The following is a 19661-nucleotide window of genomic DNA, read 5'->3' as shown; positions in this document are numbered from 1 at the left end:
GCATCCAAGGCGGTCCCGGTGTCGTCCAGGCCCAACCAAGGCAGTCCCGGCGTCGTCCGGGCGCATGCGATGCGGTACGACGCTGGGACTGCCTTGATTGTCATGGGTGCTCCTGGAGTACGCACCCATGACACACTCAAGGCAGTCCCAGCATCGTCCAGGCGCACTCAAAGCAGTCCCGGCCAGGCGCATCCAAGGCAGTCCTGGTGTCGTTCAGGTGCATTCAAGACGGTCCCAGCGTCGTTCAGGCGTGACCAAGGTGGTCCCGAATCGTCCAGGCGCATCCGAGGCGGTTCCGGAATGTCCAGGCACATCCAAGGCGGTCCAAGCGGCGTCCAGATGCATACAAAGCAGTTTTGACGTTGTCCCGGCGCCGTCCAGGCTCAAACAAGGCGGTCCCGGCGCCGTCCAGGCTCAAACAAGGCGGTCCCGGCGTCGTCCAGGCGCAAACAAGGCGGTCCCGGCGTCGTCCAGGCGCATCCAAGGCGGCCCCGGCGTCGTCCGGGCGCATTCGAGGTGGTACCGGCGTCGTCCTGGCGCCACCAAGGCAGTCCCGACGTCCAGGCGCATGCAAGGTGGTCCCAGCGTGGTCCAGGTACATCCAAGGCAGTCCTGGCGTGGTTGAGACACATTCTAGGTGCATCCAAGGCGGTCCCAGCGTCGATCAGGTGCATCCAAGTCGGTCCCAGCGTCATCCAGGTGCAACCAATGCCGTCCTAGCTCCGTCCAGGCGCATCCACAGCAGTCCTGGCGTCATCCATGGTTATCCAAGGCGGTCGCAACTTTGTCCAGACGCATACAAGGCGCATCCAAGGCTTTCCCGGCTTCGTCCAGGCGCATCCACGACAGTCTCTGCTTCGTCCAGGCGCATCCAAGGCGGTCCTCGCTTTGTCCAGGCGCATCCATGGCGGTCCCGGCTTCGTCCAGGCGCATACAAGGCGGTCCCAGCGTCGTCCAGGCGCATCCAAGGTGGTTCCGGCGTCGTTCAGGCGTATCCAAGGCAGTCCCCGCGTCGTCCAGGCGAATCCAAGATGGCCCCAGCTTCTTCCAGGTGCATCCAAAGCACCTCCAAGGTGGTCGTGGCGTTGTCCAGGTGTAGCCAAGGCGATCCCGATGGTGTCCAGGCGCATACAAGGCAGTCCAGGCACAGTCCAGGCGGTTCTGGCGTCATTCAGGCAAATCCAAGACGGTCGGTCCCAGCTCTGTCCAGGTGCATCCAAAGCGCATCCAAGGTGGCCGTGGCGTTGTCCAGGTGCATCCAAGGCGGTCGTTGCCTCATCCGGGCGCATTCAAGGCTGTCATGAAGTCGTCCAGGCGTATCCGATGCAGTCCCGACGTTCTCCAGGTGCATCCAATGCTGTCCCGGCGTCGTCCAGGCACATTCAATGTGGTCTTGGCGCCGTCCAGGCAGGCCCTTGGTGCGCCTGGACGTCGGTGGGCACACCTTGGCGGCCCTGCTACTTATTTACTTTATCTATTTAATTCACTTTCTATGTTTAAGCAATCAATTTTGCTTTCATCTATTTTGTCAATTTGCTTTTCTATTTTAATCTATTTAACTATTTACGTTCCTATTTTGATGTATTTAATCTATTCACTTCTAATTTGATCTATTTTATCATTTTACTTGACTATTTTTATCTATTTTCTATTTTATTTTCATCTACTTTGTCTAGTTTTCTAATTTTATGCAGTTAATTTACTTTGCTATTTTTATCTATTTTGTCCATTTACTTATCTATTTGATCCATTTACTTATCTTTTTTTATCTATTTACAGATCTATTTTACCCATCTAATTATCCATTTACTGATTCAATTAATCTATTTACTTATCTGTACTAGTCTGTAATCTATTTTTATACATCTATTTTATCTATTTTTTATTTAATCTATTTACTTTTCTATTTTGACCTATTTACATTCCTATTTTATCCATCTATTTTATCTATTTTATTCGTTATTCATATAATCTATTTACTAGTCTGTAATCTATTTTATCTATTTTGATCTATTGACTTTTTTAACTCTTCTATTTTATACATTTAATTACTTTATCTAAATTTCTATTTTTATCTATTTAAATTTCTATTTTAACTATTTTTATCTATTTATATTTTTATCTATTTAATTGTCCTATTTACTTATCTACTATCTTCTATTTTATGCATTTATCTATTTAATATTTCTATTTTTATCTATTTAAATTTCTATTTGAACTATTTTTATCTATTTATTTTTCTATTTTATCTATTTTTATCTATTTAATTGTTCTATTTACTTATCTACTTGCTTATTTATATTTCTATTTTTATCTAGTTTATCTATTTTTAACTATTTAATTGTCCTATTTACTTATCTACTATCTTTTATTTTATACATTTAAATTATCTATTTAATATTTCTATTTTTATCTATTTAAATTTCTATTTGAACTATTTTTATCTATTTATTTTTCTATTTTTATCTATTTAATTGTCCTATTTAATTATCTACTTGCTTATTTATGTCTATTTTTATCTAGTTTATCCATTTTTAACTATTTAATTGTCCTATTTACTTATCTACTATCTTCTATTTTATACGTTTAATTTATCTATTTAACATTTCTATTTTTATCTATTTAAATTTCTATTTGAACTATTTTTATCTATTTATTTTTCTATTTTTATCTATTTAATTGTCCTATTTATTTATCTACTTGCTTGTTTTTTTAAGTATTTACTTTTCTAATTTTATCGTCACTTTCTATTTTTAAATAATTTTTATCTATTTACTTATCTATTTACCTCTGTTTTTACCTTATTATTTACCTATATATTACTATTATCAATTTTTATCCTTTTTCTTTTAGACTTGTAGGTACTTAATTTCATCTTTTAACTTTGTTAATTTTTTCTATTTACTGGTTTCATCTATTGACTTAAAGGCGCAACCAAGGTGGTCCCGGCGTCGTCCAGGCGCATTCAAGGCGGTCCTGGTTCCGTTCAGGGTCATCGAAGGCGCATCCAAGGCAGTCCAGGAATCGTCCAGGCGCATCCAAGGGGCATTCAAGCTGCATTCAAGGAGCATCCAAGACGGTTCTGTCGTCATCCAGGCGCATTGAAGGCGGTCCCAACCTTGTCCAGGCGCATCCAAGGAGCATCCGATACACTTCCAAGACACATCCAAGGCGGTCCTGGAGTCAACTAGGGGCGTCTAAGGCACTTCCAAGGCTGTCCAGGCTTCGTCCAGGCGCATCCACGGCGGTCCCGGCTTCGTCCAGGCGCGTCCACAGCAGTCCCGGCTTCGTCCATGCGCATCCAAGGCGGTCGCAGCATCGTCCGGGCGCATACAAGGCTGTCCCGGCTTCGTCCAGGCGCATCCACGGGAGTCCCGGCTTCGTCCATGCGCATCCAAGGCGGTCCCAGAGTCGTCCAGTCGCAACCAAGCTGATCCCAGGATCTTCCAGGCACACACAAGGCGATCTCAGCCTCGTCCAAGCGCATCCAAGCCGGTCATGGCGTCGTCCAGGCGCATCCAAGGCGGTCCTGGCGTCGACTAGGCGCATCCAAGGCACATTCAAGCCAGTTCCGTCATCGTCCAGGCGCATCAAAGGCGGTCTTGGCGTTTCTCAGGAGCATTCAAGGCGGCCCAAGCGTCGTCCAGGTGCATCCAAGGTGATCCCAGCGTCATCCAGGTGCATGCAAGCCGGGCTCGGCGTCATCCAAGTCGGCTTCTTCCAAGCACATCCAAGGCAGTCCATGCTTGAGGTTTTGGAATTATAACGACGGCAACATCTACGTTTGTTAGCATTGTATGTTAACATTAAGTTCCGGCAAAGATAAAACATCTGGGAGATGCTAAAATACTTGTCAAGCATAACATATGTAAATGAGGGATAATGACTTACTTGTTTGATGTTCTGTAATTAAACACTTACAGAAAAACAGTCAAAATCCCAGGCAGTCCCGACGTCGTCTAGGCGCAGCCACGGTGGTTCCGGCGTCGTCCAGGCGCATCCAAAGCACACCCGATGCAGTCCTGGCATCGTCCAGGCGCATCCAAGGCATTACCAGAGTTGTCCAGCCTCATCCAAGGCGGTCCTGGGATCGTCCAGGCGCATCCGCGGCGGTTCCATCATTGTCCAGGCACATCTGAGGTGGTCCACAGGACACGAAGCGCATCCCAAACAATCACAGCGTCGTCCAGGCGCATCCCAGACGGTCCCGGCGTCGTCCACGGGTATCCGTGGTGCATCCAAGGCGGTCCCGGTGTCGTCCAGGCCCAACCAAGGCAGTCCCGGCGTCGTCCGGGCGCATGCGATGCGGTACGACGCTGGGACTGCCTTGATTGTCATGGGTGCTCCTGGAGTACGCACCCATGACACACTCAAGGCAGTCCCAGCATCGTCCAGGCGCACTCAAAGCAGTCCCGGCCAGGCGCATCCAAGGCAGTCCTGGTGTCGTTCAGGTGCATTCAAGACGGTCCCAGCGTCGTTCAGGCGTGACCAAGGTGGTCCCGAATCGTCCAGGCGCATCCGAGGCGGTTCCGGAATGTCCAGGCACATCCAAGGCGGTCCAAGCGGCGTCCAGATGCATACAAAGCAGTTTTGACGTTGTCCCGGCGCCGTCCAGGCTCAAACAAGGCGGTCCCGGCGCCGTCCAGGCTCAAACAAGGCGGTCCCGGCGTCGTCCAGGCGCAAACAAGGCGGTCCCGGCGTCGTCCAGGCGCATCCAAGGCGGCCCCGGCGTCGTCCGGGCGCATTCGAGGTGGTACCGGCGTCGTCCTGGCGCCACCAAGGCAGTCCCGACGTCCAGGCGCATGCAAGGTGGTCCCAGCGTGGTCCAGGTACATCCAAGGCAGTCCTGGCGTGGTTGAGACACATTCTAGGTGCATCCAAGGCGGTCCCAGCGTCGATCAGGTGCATCCAAGTCGGTCCCAGCGTCATCCAGGTGCAACCAATGCCGTCCTAGCTCCGTCCAGGCGCATCCACAGCAGTCCTGGCGTCATCCATGGTTATCCAAGGCGGTCGCAACTTTGTCCAGACGCATACAAGGCGCATCCAAGGCTTTCCCGGCTTCGTCCAGGCGCATCCACGACAGTCTCTGCTTCGTCCAGGCGCATCCAAGGCGGTCCTCGCTTTGTCCAGGCGCATCCATGGCGGTCCCGGCTTCGTCCAGGCGCATACAAGGCGGTCCCAGCGTCGTCCAGGCGCATCCAAGGTGGTTCCGGCGTCGTTCAGGCGTATCCAAGGCAGTCCCCGCGTCGTCCAGGCGAATCCAAGATGGCCCCAGCTTCTTCCAGGTGCATCCAAAGCACCTCCAAGGTGGTCGTGGCGTTGTCCAGGTGTAGCCAAGGCGATCCCGATGGTGTCCAGGCGCATACAAGGCAGTCCAGGCACAGTCCAGGCGGTTCTGGCGTCATTCAGGCAAATCCAAGACGGTCGGTCCCAGCTCTGTCCAGGTGCATCCAAAGCGCATCCAAGGTGGCCGTGGCGTTGTCCAGGTGCATCCAAGGCGGTCGTTGCCTCATCCGGGCGCATTCAAGGCTGTCATGAAGTCGTCCAGGCGTATCCGATGCAGTCCCGACGTTCTCCAGGTGCATCCAATGCTGTCCCGGCGTCGTCCAGGCACATTCAATGTGGTCTTGGCGCCGTCCAGGCAGGCCCTTGGTGCGCCTGGACGTCGGTGGGCACACCTTGGCGGCCCTGCTACTTATTTACTTTATCTATTTAATTCACTTTCTATGTTTAAGCAATCAATTTTGCTTTCATCTATTTTGTCAATTTGCTTTTCTATTTTAATCTATTTAACTATTTACGTTCCTATTTTGATGTATTTAATCTATTCACTTCTAATTTGATCTATTTTATCATTTTACTTGACTATTTTTATCTATTTTCTATTTTATTTTCATCTACTTTGTCTAGTTTTCTAATTTTATGCAGTTAATTTACTTTGCTATTTTTATCTATTTTGTCCATTTACTTATCTATTTGATCCATTTACTTATCTTTTTTTATCTATTTACAGATCTATTTTACCCATCTAATTATCCATTTACTGATTCAATTAATCTATTTACTTATCTGTACTAGTCTGTAATCTATTTTTATACATCTATTTTATCTATTTTTTATTTAATCTATTTACTTTTCTATTTTGACCTATTTACATTCCTATTTTATCCATCTATTTTATCTATTTTATTCGTTATTCATATAATCTATTTACTAGTCTGTAATCTATTTTATCTATTTTGATCTATTGACTTTTTTAACTCTTCTATTTTATACATTTAATTACTTTATCTAAATTTCTATTTTTATCTATTTAAATTTCTATTTTAACTATTTTTATCTATTTATATTTTTATCTATTTAATTGTCCTATTTACTTATCTACTATCTTCTATTTTATGCATTTATCTATTTAATATTTCTATTTTTATCTATTTAAATTTCTATTTGAACTATTTTTATCTATTTATTTTTCTATTTTATCTATTTTTATCTATTTAATTGTTCTATTTACTTATCTACTTGCTTATTTATATTTCTATTTTTATCTAGTTTATCTATTTTTAACTATTTAATTGTCCTATTTACTTATCTACTATCTTTTATTTTATACATTTAAATTATCTATTTAATATTTCTATTTTTATCTATTTAAATTTCTATTTGAACTATTTTTATCTATTTATTTTTCTATTTTTATCTATTTAATTGTCCTATTTAATTATCTACTTGCTTATTTATGTCTATTTTTATCTAGTTTATCCATTTTTAACTATTTAATTGTCCTATTTACTTATCTACTATCTTCTATTTTATACGTTTAATTTATCTATTTAACATTTCTATTTTTATCTATTTAAATTTCTATTTGAACTATTTTTATCTATTTATTTTTCTATTTTTATCTATTTAATTGTCCTATTTATTTATCTACTTGCTTGTTTTTTTAAGTATTTACTTTTCTAATTTTATCGTCACTTTCTATTTTTAAATAATTTTTATCTATTTACTTATCTATTTACCTCTGTTTTTACCTTATTATTTACCTATATATTACTATTATCAATTTTTATCCTTTTTCTTTTAGACTTGTAGGTACTTAATTTCATCTTTTAACTTTGTTAATTTTTTCTATTTACTGGTTTCATCTATTGACTTAAAGGCGCAACCAAGGTGGTCCCGGCGTCGTCCAGGCGCATTCAAGGCGGTCCTGGTTCCGTTCAGGGTCATCGAAGGCGCATCCAAGGCAGTCCAGGAATCGTCCAGGCGCATCCAAGGGGCATTCAAGCTGCATTCAAGGAGCATCCAAGACGGTTCTGTCGTCATCCAGGCGCATTGAAGGCGGTCCCAACCTTGTCCAGGCGCATCCAAGGAGCATCCGATACACTTCCAAGACACATCCAAGGCGGTCCTGGAGTCAACTAGGGGCGTCTAAGGCACTTCCAAGGCTGTCCAGGCTTCGTCCAGGCGCATCCACGGCGGTCCCGGCTTCGTCCAGGCGCGTCCACAGCAGTCCCGGCTTCGTCCATGCGCATCCAAGGCGGTCGCAGCATCGTCCGGGCGCATACAAGGCTGTCCCGGCTTCGTCCAGGCGCATCCACGGGAGTCCCGGCTTCGTCCATGCGCATCCAAGGCGGTCCCAGAGTCGTCCAGTCGCAACCAAGCTGATCCCAGGATCTTCCAGGCACACACAAGGCGATCTCAGCCTCGTCCAAGCGCATCCAAGCCGGTCATGGCGTCGTCCAGGCGCATCCAAGGCGGTCCTGGCGTCGACTAGGCGCATCCAAGGCACATTCAAGCCAGTTCCGTCATCGTCCAGGCGCATCAAAGGCGGTCTTGGCGTTTCTCAGGAGCATTCAAGGCGGCCCAAGCGTCGTCCAGGTGCATCCAAGGTGATCCCAGCGTCATCCAGGTGCATGCAAGCCGGGCTCGGCGTCATCCAAGTCGGCTTCTTCCAAGCACATCCAAGGCAGTCCATGCTTGAGGTTTTGGAATTATAACGACGGCAACATCTACGTTTGTTAGCATTGTATGTTAACATTAAGTTCCGGCAAAGATAAAACATCTGGGAGATGCTAAAATACTTGTCAAGCATAACATATGTAAATGAGGGATAATGACTTACTTGTTTGATGTTCTGTAATTAAATACTTACAGAAAAACAGTCAAAATCCCAGGCAGTCCCGACGTCGTCTAGGCGCAGCCACGGTGGTTCCGGCGTCGTCCAGGCGCATCCAAAGCACACCCGATGCAGTCCTGGCATCGTCCAGGCGCATCCAAGGCATTACCAGAGTTGTCCAGCCTCATCCAAGGCGGTCCTGGGATCGTCCAGGCGCATCCGCGGCGGTTCCATCATTGTCCAGGCACATCTGAGGTGGTCCACAGGACACGAAGCGCATCCCAAACAATCACAGCGTCGTCCAGGCGCATCCCAGACGGTCCCGGCGTCGTCCACGGGTATCCGTGGTGCATCCAAGGCGGTCCCGGTGTCGTCCAGGCCCAACCAAGGCAGTCCCGGCGTCGTCCGGGCGCATGCGATGCGGTACGACGCTGGGACTGCCTTGATTGTCATGGGTGCTCCTGGAGTACGCACCCATGACACACTCAAGGCAGTCCCAGCATCGTCCAGGCGCACTCAAAGCAGTCCCGGCCAGGCGCATCCAAGGCAGTCCTGGTGTCGTTCAGGTGCATTCAAGACGGTCCCAGCGTCGTTCAGGCGTGACCAAGGTGGTCCCGAATCGTCCAGGCGCATCCGAGGCGGTTCCGGAATGTCCAGGCACATCCAAGGCGGTCCAAGCGGCGTCCAGATGCATACAAAGCAGTTTTGACGTTGTCCCGGCGCCGTCCAGGCTCAAACAAGGCGGTCCCGGCGCCGTCCAGGCTCAAACAAGGCGGTCCCGGCGTCGTCCAGGCGCAAACAAGGCGGTCCCGGCGTCGTCCAGGCGCATCCAAGGCGGCCCCGGCGTCGTCCGGGCGCATTCGAGGTGGTACCGGCGTCGTCCTGGCGCCACCAAGGCAGTCCCGACGTCCAGGCGCATGCAAGGTGGTCCCAGCGTGGTCCAGGTACATCCAAGGCAGTCCTGGCGTGGTTGAGACACATTCTAGGTGCATCCAAGGCGGTCCCAGCGTCGATCAGGTGCATCCAAGTCGGTCCCAGCGTCATCCAGGTGCAACCAATGCCGTCCTAGCTCCGTCCAGGCGCATCCACAGCAGTCCTGGCGTCATCCATGGTTATCCAAGGCGGTCGCAACTTTGTCCAGACGCATACAAGGCGCATCCAAGGCTTTCCCGGCTTCGTCCAGGCGCATCCACGACAGTCTCTGCTTCGTCCAGGCGCATCCAAGGCGGTCCTCGCTTTGTCCAGGCGCATCCATGGCGGTCCCGGCTTCGTCCAGGCGCATACAAGGCGGTCCCAGCGTCGTCCAGGCGCATCCAAGGTGGTTCCGGCGTCGTTCAGGCGTATCCAAGGCAGTCCCCGCGTCGTCCAGGCGAATCCAAGATGGCCCCAGCTTCTTCCAGGTGCATCCAAAGCACCTCCAAGGTGGTCGTGGCGTTGTCCAGGTGTAGCCAAGGCGATCCCGATGGTGTCCAGGCGCATACAAGGCAGTCCAGGCACAGTCCAGGCGGTTCTGGCGTCATTCAGGCAAATCCAAGACGGTCGGTCCCAGCTCTGTCCAGGTGCATCCAAAGCGCATCCAAGGTGGCCGTGGCGTTGTCCAGGTGCATCCAAGGCGGTCGTTGCCTCATCCGGGCGCATTCAAGGCTGTCATGAAGTCGTCCAGGCGTATCCGATGCAGTCCCGACGTTCTCCAGGTGCATCCAATGCTGTCCCGGCGTCGTCCAGGCACATTCAATGTGGTCTTGGCGCCGTCCAGGCAGGCCCTTGGTGCGCCTGGACGTCGGTGGGCACACCTTGGCGGCCCTGCTACTTATTTACTTTATCTATTTAATTCACTTTCTATGTTTAAGCAATCAATTTTGCTTTCATCTATTTTGTCAATTTGCTTTTCTATTTTAATCTATTTAACTATTTACGTTCCTATTTTGATGTATTTAATCTATTCACTTCTAATTTGATCTATTTTATCATTTTACTTGACTATTTTTATCTATTTTCTATTTTATTTTCATCTACTTTGTCTAGTTTTCTAATTTTATGCAGTTAATTTACTTTGCTATTTTTATCTATTTTGTCCATTTACTTATCTATTTGATCCATTTACTTATCTTTTTTTATCTATTTACAGATCTATTTTACCCATCTAATTATCCATTTACTGATTCAATTAATCTATTTACTTATCTGTACTAGTCTGTAATCTATTTTTATACATCTATTTTATCTATTTTTTATTTAATCTATTTACTTTTCTATTTTGACCTATTTACATTCCTATTTTATCCATCTATTTTATCTATTTTATTCGTTATTCATATAATCTATTTACTAGTCTGTAATCTATTTTATCTATTTTGATCTATTGACTTTTTTAACTCTTCTATTTTATACATTTAATTACTTTATCTAAATTTCTATTTTTATCTATTTAAATTTCTATTTTAACTATTTTTATCTATTTATATTTTTATCTATTTAATTGTCCTATTTACTTATCTACTATCTTCTATTTTATGCATTTATCTATTTAATATTTCTATTTATCTATTTAAATTTCTATTTGAACTATTTTTATCTATTTATTTTTCTATTTTATCTATTTTTATCTATTTAATTGTTCTATTTACTTATCTACTTGCTTATTTATATTTCTATTTTTATCTAGTTTATCTATTTTTAACTATTTAATTGTCCTATTTACTTATCTACTATCTTTTATTTTATACATTTAAATTATCTATTTAATATTTCTATTTTTATCTATTTAAATTTCTATTTGAACTATTTTTATCTATTTATTTTTCTATTTTTATCTATTTAATTGTCCTATTTAATTATCTACTTGCTTATTTATGTCTATTTTTATCTAGTTTATCCATTTTTAACTATTTAATTGTCCTATTTACTTATCTACTATCTTCTATTTTATACGTTTAATTTATCTATTTAACATTTCTATTTTTATCTATTTAAATTTCTATTTGAACTATTTTTATCTATTTATTTTTCTATTTTTATCTATTTAATTGTCCTATTTATTTATCTACTTGCTTGTTTTTTTAAGTATTTACTTTTCTAATTTTATCGTCACTTTCTATTTTTAAATAATTTTTATCTATTTACTTATCTATTTACCTCTGTTTTTACCTTATTATTTACCTATATATTACTATTATCAATTTTTATCCTTTTTCTTTTAGACTTGTAGGTACTTAATTTCATCTTTTAACTTTGTTAATTTTTTCTATTTACTGGTTTCATCTATTGACTTAAAGGCGCAACCAAGGTGGTCCCGGCGTCGTCCAGGCGCATTCAAGGCGGTCCTGGTTCCGTTCAGGGTCATCGAAGGCGCATCCAAGGCAGTCCAGGAATCGTCCAGGCGCATCCAAGGGGCATTCAAGCTGCATTCAAGGAGCATCCAAGACGGTTCTGTCGTCATCCAGGCGCATTGAAGGCGGTCCCAACCTTGTCCAGGCGCATCCAAGGAGCATCCGATACACTTCCAAGACACATCCAAGGCGGTCCTGGAGTCAACTAGGGGCGTCTAAGGCACTTCCAAGGCTGTCCAGGCTTCGTCCAGGCGCATCCACGGCGGTCCCGGCTTCGTCCAGGCGCGTCCACAGCAGTCCCGGCTTCGTCCATGCGCATCCAAGGCGGTCGCAGCATCGTCCGGGCGCATACAAGGCTGTCCCGGCTTCGTCCAGGCGCATCCACGGGAGTCCCGGCTTCGTCCATGCGCATCCAAGGCGGTCCCAGAGTCGTCCAGTCGCAACCAAGCTGATCCCAGGATCTTCCAGGCACACACAAGGCGATCTCAGCCTCGTCCAAGCGCATCCAAGCCGGTCATGGCGTCGTCCAGGCGCATCCAAGGCGGTCCTGGCGTCGACTAGGCGCATCCAAGGCACATTCAAGCCAGTTCCGTCATCGTCCAGGCGCATCAAAGGCGGTCTTGGCGTTTCTCAGGAGCATTCAAGGCGGCCCAAGCGTCGTCCAGGTGCATCCAAGGTGATCCCAGCGTCATCCAGGTGCATGCAAGCCGGGCTCGGCGTCATCCAAGTCGGCTTCTTCCAAGCACATCCAAGGCAGTCCATGCTTGAGGTTTTGGAATTATAACGACGGCAACATCTACGTTTGTTAGCATTGTATGTTAACATTAAGTTCCGGCAAAGATAAAACATCTGGGAGATGCTAAAATACTTGTCAAGCATAACATATGTAAATGAGGGATAATGACTTACTTGTTTGATGTTCTGTAATTAAATACTTACAGAAAAACAGTCAACATCCCAGGCAGTCCCGACGTCGTCTAGGCGCAGCCACGGTGGTTCCGGCGTCGTCCAGGCGCATCCAAAGCACACCCGATGCAGTCCTGGCATCGTCCAGGCGCATCCAAGGCATTACCAGAGTTGTCCAGCCTCATCCAAGGCGGTCCTGGGATCGTCCAGGCGCATCCGCGGCGGTTCCATCATTGTCCAGGCACATCTGAGGTGGTCCACAGGACACGAAGCGCATCCCAAACAATCACAGCGTCGTCCAGGCGCATCCCAGACGGTCCCGGCGTCGTCCACGGGTATCCGTGGTGCATCCAAGGCGGTCCCGGTGTCGTCCAGGCCCAACCAAGGCAGTCCCGGCGTCGTCCGGGCGCATGCGATGCGGTACGACGCTGGGACTGCCTTGATTGTCATGGGTGCTCCTGGAGTACGCACCCATGACACACTCAAGGCAGTCCCAGCATCGTCCAGGCGCACTCAAAGCAGTCCCGGCCAGGCGCATCCAAGGCAGTCCTGGTGTCGTTCAGGTGCATTCAAGACGGTCCCAGCGTCGTTCAGGCGTGACCAAGGTGGTCCCGAATCGTCCAGGCGCATCCGAGGCGGTTCCGGAATGTCCAGGCACATCCAAGGCGGTCCAAGCGGCGTCCAGATGCATACAAAGCAGTTTTGACGTTGTCCCGGCGCCGTCCAGGCTCAAACAAGGCGGTCCCGGCGCCGTCCAGGCTCAAACAAGGCGGTCCCGGCGTCGTCCAGGCGCAAACAAGGCGGTCCCGGCGTCGTCCAGGCGCATCCAAGGCGGCCCCGGCGTCGTCCGGGCGCATTCGAGGTGGTACCGGCGTCGTCCTGGCGCCACCAAGGCAGTCCCGACGTCCAGGCGCATGCAAGGTGGTCCCAGCGTGGTCCAGGTACATCCAAGGCAGTCCTGGCGTGGTTGAGACACATTCTAGGTGCATCCAAGGCGGTCCCAGCGTCGATCAGGTGCATCCAAGTCGGTCCCAGCGTCATCCAGGTGCAACCAATGCCGTCCTAGCTCCGTCCAGGCGCATCCACAGCAGTCCTGGCGTCATCCATGGTTATCCAAGGCGGTCGCAACTTTGTCCAGACGCATACAAGGCGCATCCAAGGCTTTCCCGGCTTCGTCCAGGCGCATCCACGACAGTCTCTGCTTCGTCCAGGCGCATCCAAGGCGGTCCTCGCTTTGTCCAGGCGCATCCATGGCGGTCCCAGCGTCGTCCAGGCGCATCCAAGGCGGTTCCGGCGTCGTTCAGGCGTATCCAAGGCAGTCCCCGCGTCGTCCAGGCGAATCCAAGATGGCCCCAGCTTCTTCCAGGTGCATCCAAAGCACCTCCAAGGTGGTCGTGGCGTTGTCCAGGTGTAGCCAAGGCGATCCCGATGGTGTCCAGGCGCATACAAGGCAGTCCAGGCACAGTCCAGGCGGTTCTGGCGTCATTCAGGCAAATCCAAGACGGTCGGTCCCAGCTCTGTCCAGGTGCATCCAAAGCGCATCCAAGGTGGCCGTGGCGTTGTCCAGGTGCATCCAAGGCGGTCGTTGCCTCATCCGGGCGCATTCAAGGCTGTCATGAAGTCGTCCAGGCGTATCCGATGCAGTCCCGACGTTCTCCAGGTGCATCCAATGCTGTCCCGGCGTCGTCCAGGCACATTCAATGTGGTCTTGGCGCCGTCCAGGCAGGCCCTTGGTGCGCCTGGACGTCGGTGGGCACACCTTGGCGGCCCTGCTACTTATTTACTTTATCTATTTAATTCACTTTCTATGTTTAAGCAATCAATTTTGCTTTCATCTATTTTGTCAATTTGCTTTTCTATTTTAATCTATTTAACTATTTACGTTCCTATTTTGATGTATTTAATCTATTCACTTCTAATTTGATCTATTTTATCATTTTACTTGACTATTTTTATCTATTTTCTATTTTATTTTCATCTACTTTGTCTAGTTTTCTAATTTTATGCAGTTAATTTACTTTGCTATTTTTATCTATTTTGTCCATTTACTTATCTATTTGATCCATTTACTTATCTTTTTTTATCTATTTACAGATCTATTTTACCCATCTAATTATCCATTTACTGATTCAATTAATCTATTTACTTATCTGTACTAGTCTGTAATCTATTTTTATACATCTATTTTATCTATTTTTTATTTAATCTATTTACTTTTCTATTTTGACCTATTTACATTCCTATTTTATCCATCTATTTTATCTATTTTATTCGTTATTCATATAATCTATTTACTAGTCTGTAATCTATTTTATCTATTTTGATCTATTGACTTTTTTAACTCTTCTATTTTATACATTTAATTACTTTATCTAAATTTCTATTTTTATCTATTTAAATTTCTATTTTAACTATTTTTATCTATTTATATTTTTATCTATTTAATTGTCCTATTTACTTATCTACTATCTTCTATTTTATGCATTTATCTATTTAATATTTCTATTTTTATCTATTTAAATTTCTATTTGAACTATTTTTATCTATTTATTTTTCTATTTTATCTATTTTTATCTATTTAATTGTTCTATTTACTTATCTACTTGCTTATTTATATTTCTATTTTTATCTAGTTTATCTATTTTTAACTATTTAATTGTCCTATTTACTTATCTACTATCTTTTATTTTATACATTTAAATTATCTATTTAATATTTCTATTTTTATCTATTTAAATTTCTATTTGAACTATTTTTATCTATTTATTTTTCTATTTTTATCTATTTAATTGTCCTATTTAATTATCTACTTGCTTATTTATGTCTATTTTTATCTAGTTTATCCATTTTTAACTATTTAATTGTCCTATTTACTTATCTACTATCTTCTATTTTATACGTTTAATTTATCTATTTAACATTTCTATTTTTATCTATTTAAATTTCTATTTGAACTATTTTTATCTATTTATTTTTCTATTTTTATCTATTTAATTGTCCTATTTATTTATCTACTTGCTTGTTTTTTTAAGTATTTACTTTTCTAATTTTATCGTCACTTTCTATTTTTAAATAATTTTTATCTATTTACTTATCTATTTACCTCTGTTTTTACCTTATTATTTACCTATATATTACTATTATCAATTTTTATCCTTTTTCTTTTAGACTTGTAGGTACTTAATTTCATCTTTTAACTTTGTTAATTTTTTCTATTTACTGGTTTCATCTATTGACTTAAAGGCGCAACCAAGGTGGTCCCGGCGTCGTCCAGGCGCATTCAAGGCGGTCCTGGTTCCGTTCAGGGTCATCGAAGGCGCATCCAAGGCAGTCCAGGAATCGTCCAGGCGCATCCAAGGGGCATTCAAGCTGCATTCAAGGAGCATCCAAGACGGTTCTGTCGTCATCCAGGCGCATTGAAGGCGGTCCCAACCTTGTCCAGGCGCATCCAAGGAGCATCCGATACACTTCCAAGACACATCCAAGGCGGTCCTGGAGTCAACTAGGGGCGTCTAAGGCACTTCCAAGGCTGTCCAGGCTTCGTCCAGGCGCATCCACGGCGGTCCCGGCTTCGTCCAGGCGCGTCCACAGCAGTCCCGGCTTCGTCCATGCGCATCCAAGGCGGTCGCAGCATCGTCCGGGCGCATACAAGGCTGTCCCGGCTTCGTCCAGGCGCATCCACGGGAGTCCCGGCTTCGTCCATGCGCATCCAAGGCGGTCCCAGAGTCGTCCAGTCGCAACCAAGCTGATCCCAGGATCTTCCAGGCACACACAAGGCGATCTCAGCCTCGTCCAAGCGCATCCAAGCCGGTCATGGCGTCGTCCAGGCGCATCCAAGGCGGTCCTGGCGTCGACTAGGCGCATCCAAGGCACATTCAAGCCAGTTCCGTCATCGTCCAGGCGCATCAAAGGCGGTCTTGGCGTTTCTCAGGAGCATTCAAGGCGGCCCAAGCGTCGTCCAGGTGCATCCAAGGTGATCCCAGCGTCATCCAGGTGCATGCAAGCCGGGCTCGGCGTCATCCAAGTCGGCTTCTTCCAAGCACATCCAAGGCAGTCCATGCTTGAGGTTTTGGAATTATAACGACGGCAACATCTACGTTTGTTAGCATTGTATGTTAACATTAAGTTCCGGCAAAGATAAAACATCTGGGAGATGCTAAAATACTTGTCAAGCATAACATATGTAAATGAGGGATAATGACTTACTTGTTTGATGTTCTGTAATTAAATACTTACAGAAAAACAGTCAAAATCCCAGGCAGTCCCGACGTCGTCTAGGCGCAGCCACGGTGGTTCCGGCGTCGTCCAGGCGCATCCAAAGCACACCCGATGCAGTCCTGGCATCGTCCAGGCGCATCCAAGGCATTACCAGAGTTGTCCAGCCTCATCCAAGGCGGTCCTGGGATCGTCCAGGCGCATCCGCGGCGGTTCCATCATTGTCCAGGCACATCTGAGGTGGTCCACAGGACACGAAGCGCATCCCAAACAATCACAGCGTCGTCCAGGCGCATCCCAGACGGTCCCGGCGTCGTCCACGGGTATCCGTGGTGCATCCAAGGCGGTCCCGGTGTCGTCCAGGCCCAACCAAGGCAGTCCCGGCGTCGTCCGGGCGCATGCGATGCGGTACGACGCTGGGACTGCCTTGATTGTCATGGGTGCTCCTGGAGTACGCACCCATGACACACTCAAGGCAGTCCCAGCATCGTCCAGGCGCACTCAAAGCAGTCCCGGCCAGGCGCATCCAAGGCAGTCCTGGTGTCGTTCAGGTGCATTCAAGACGGTCCCAGCGTCGTTCAGGCGTGACCAAGGTGGTCCCGAATCGTCCAGGCGCATCCGAGGCGGTTCCGGAATGTCCAGGCACATCCAAGGCGGTCCAAGCGGCGTCCAGATGCATACAAAGCAGTTTTGACGTTGTCCCGGCGCCGTCCAGGCTCAAACAAGGCGGTCCCGGCGCCGTCCAGGCTCAAACAAGGCGGTCCCGGCGTCGTCCAGGCGCAAACAAGGCGGTCCCGGCGTCGTCCAGGCGCATCCAAGGCGGCCCCGGCGTCGTCCGGGCGCATTCGAGGTGGTACCGGCGTCGTCCTGGCGCCACCAAGGCAGTCCCGACGTCCAGGCGCATGCAAGGTGGTCCCAGCGTGGTCCAGGTACATCCAAGGCAGTCCTGGCGTGGTTGAGACACATTCTAGGTGCATCCAAGGCGGTCCCAGCGTCGATCAGGTGCATCCAAGTCGGTCCCAGCGTCATCCAGGTGCAACCAATGCCGTCCTAGCTCCGTCCAGGCGCATCCACAGCAGTCCTGGCGTCATCCATGGTTATCCAAGGCGGTCGCAACTTTGTCCAGACGCATACAAGGCGCATCCAAGGCTTTCCCGGCTTCGTCCAGGCGCATCCACGACAGTCTCTGCTTCGTCCAGGCGCATCCAAGGCGGTCCTCGCTTTGTCCAGGCGCATCCATGGCGGTCCCGGCTTCGTCCAGGCGCATACAAGGCGGTTCCAGCGTCGTCCAGGCGCATCCAAGGTGGTTCCGGCGTCGTTCAGGCGTATCCAAGGCAGTCCCCGCGTCGTCCAGGCGAATCCAAGATGGCCCCAGCTTCTTCCAGGTGCATCCAAAGCACCTCCAAGGTGGTCGTGGCGTTGTCCAGGTGTAGCCAAGGCGATCCCGATGGTGTCCAGGCGCATACAAGGCAGTCCAGGCACAGTCCAGGCGGTTCTGGCGTCATTCAGGCAAATCCAAGACGGTCGGTCCCAGCTCTGTCCAGGTGCATCCAAAGCGCATCCAAGGTGGCCGTGGCGTTGTCCAGGTGCATCCAAGGCGGTCGTTGCCTCATCCGGGCGCATTCAAGGCTGTCATGAAGTCGTCCAGGCGTATCCGATGCAGTCCCGACGTTCTCCAGGTGCATCCAATGCTGTCCCGGCGTCGTCCAGGCACATTCAATGTGGTCTTGGCGCCGTCCAGGCAGGCCCTTGGTGCGCCTGGACGTCGGTGGGCACACCTTGGCGGCCCTGCTACTTATTTACTTTATCTATTTAATTCACTTTCTATGTTTAAGCAATCAATTTTGCTTTCATCTATTTTGTCAATTTGCTTTTCTATTTTAATCTATTTAACTATTTACGTTCCTATTTTGATGTATTTAATCTATTCACTTCTAATTTGATCTATTTTATCATTTTACTTGACTATTTTTATCTATTTTCTATTTTATTTTCATCTACTTTGTCTAGTTTTCTAATTTTATGCAGTTAATTTACTTTGCTATTTTTATCTATTTTGTCCATTTACTTATCTATTTGATCCATTTACTTATCTTTTTTTATCTATTTACAGATCTATTTTACCCATCTAATTATCCATTTACTGATTCAATTAATCTATTTACTTATCTGTACTAGTCTGTAATCTATTTTTATACATCTATTTTATCTATTTTTTATTTAATCTATTTACTTTTCTATTTTGACCTATTTACATTCCTATTTTATCCATCTATTTTATCTATTTTATTCGTTATTCATATAATCTATTTACTAGTCTGTAATCTATTTTATCTATTTTGATCTATTGACTTTTTTAACTCTTCTATTTTATACATTTAATTACTTTATCTAAATTTCTATTTTTATCTATTTAAATTTCTATTTTAACTATTTTTATCTATTTATATTTTTATCTATTTAATTGTCCTATTTACTTATCTACTATCTTCTATTTTATGCATTTATCTATTTAATATTTCTATTTTTATCTATTTAAATTTCTATTTGAACTATTTTTATCTATTTATTTTTCTATTTTATCTATTTTTATCTATTTAATTGTTCTATTTACTTATCTACTTGCTTATTTATATTTCTATTTTTATCTAGTTTATCTATTTTTAACTATTTAATTGTCCTATTTACTTATCTACTATCTTTTATTTTATACATTTAAATTATCTATTTAATATTTCTATTTTTATCTATTTAAATTTCTATTTGAACTATTTTTATCTATTTATTTTTCTATTTTTATCTATTTAATTGTCCTATTTAATTATCTACTTGCTTATTTATGTCTATTTTTATCTAGTTTATCCATTTTTAACTATTTAATTGTCCTATTTACTTATCTACTATCTTCTATTTTATACGTTTAATTTATCTATTTAACATTTCTATTTTTATCTATTTAAATTTCTATTTGAACTATTTTTATCTATTTATTTTTCTATTTTTATCTATTTAATTGTCCTATTTATTTATCTACTTGCTTGTTTTTTTAAGTATTTACTTTTCTAATTTTATCGTCACTTTCTATTTTTAAA

The 19661-nt window shown here is 45.4% G+C and overlaps 1 long non-coding RNA gene across 5 annotated transcripts in view; it reads right to left on the bottom strand.

Annotated features, from left to right (window-relative positions):
* Positions 1-19661, bottom strand: part of LOC147049146 (uncharacterized) — a 66751-nt gene that overhangs the window by 31128 nt on the left and 15962 nt on the right. For all 5 annotated transcript variants that reach the window (XR_015067546.1, XR_015067549.1, XR_015067545.1 and 2 more), the window contains one exon: positions 1-19661. This exon is cut by the window's left edge and continues 31128 nt beyond it; it is cut by the window's right edge. This is a non-coding gene — a long non-coding RNA (uncharacterized LOC147049146).

Source organism: Syngnathus leptorhynchus, chromosome 11, assembly GCF_054491065.1.
Source record: "Syngnathus leptorhynchus isolate UIUO chromosome 11, UIUO_Slep, whole genome shotgun sequence".
NCBI lineage: Eukaryota > Metazoa > Chordata > Actinopteri > Syngnathiformes > Syngnathidae > Syngnathus > Syngnathus leptorhynchus.
This window is presented reverse-complemented; position numbering and strand designations above follow the sequence as displayed.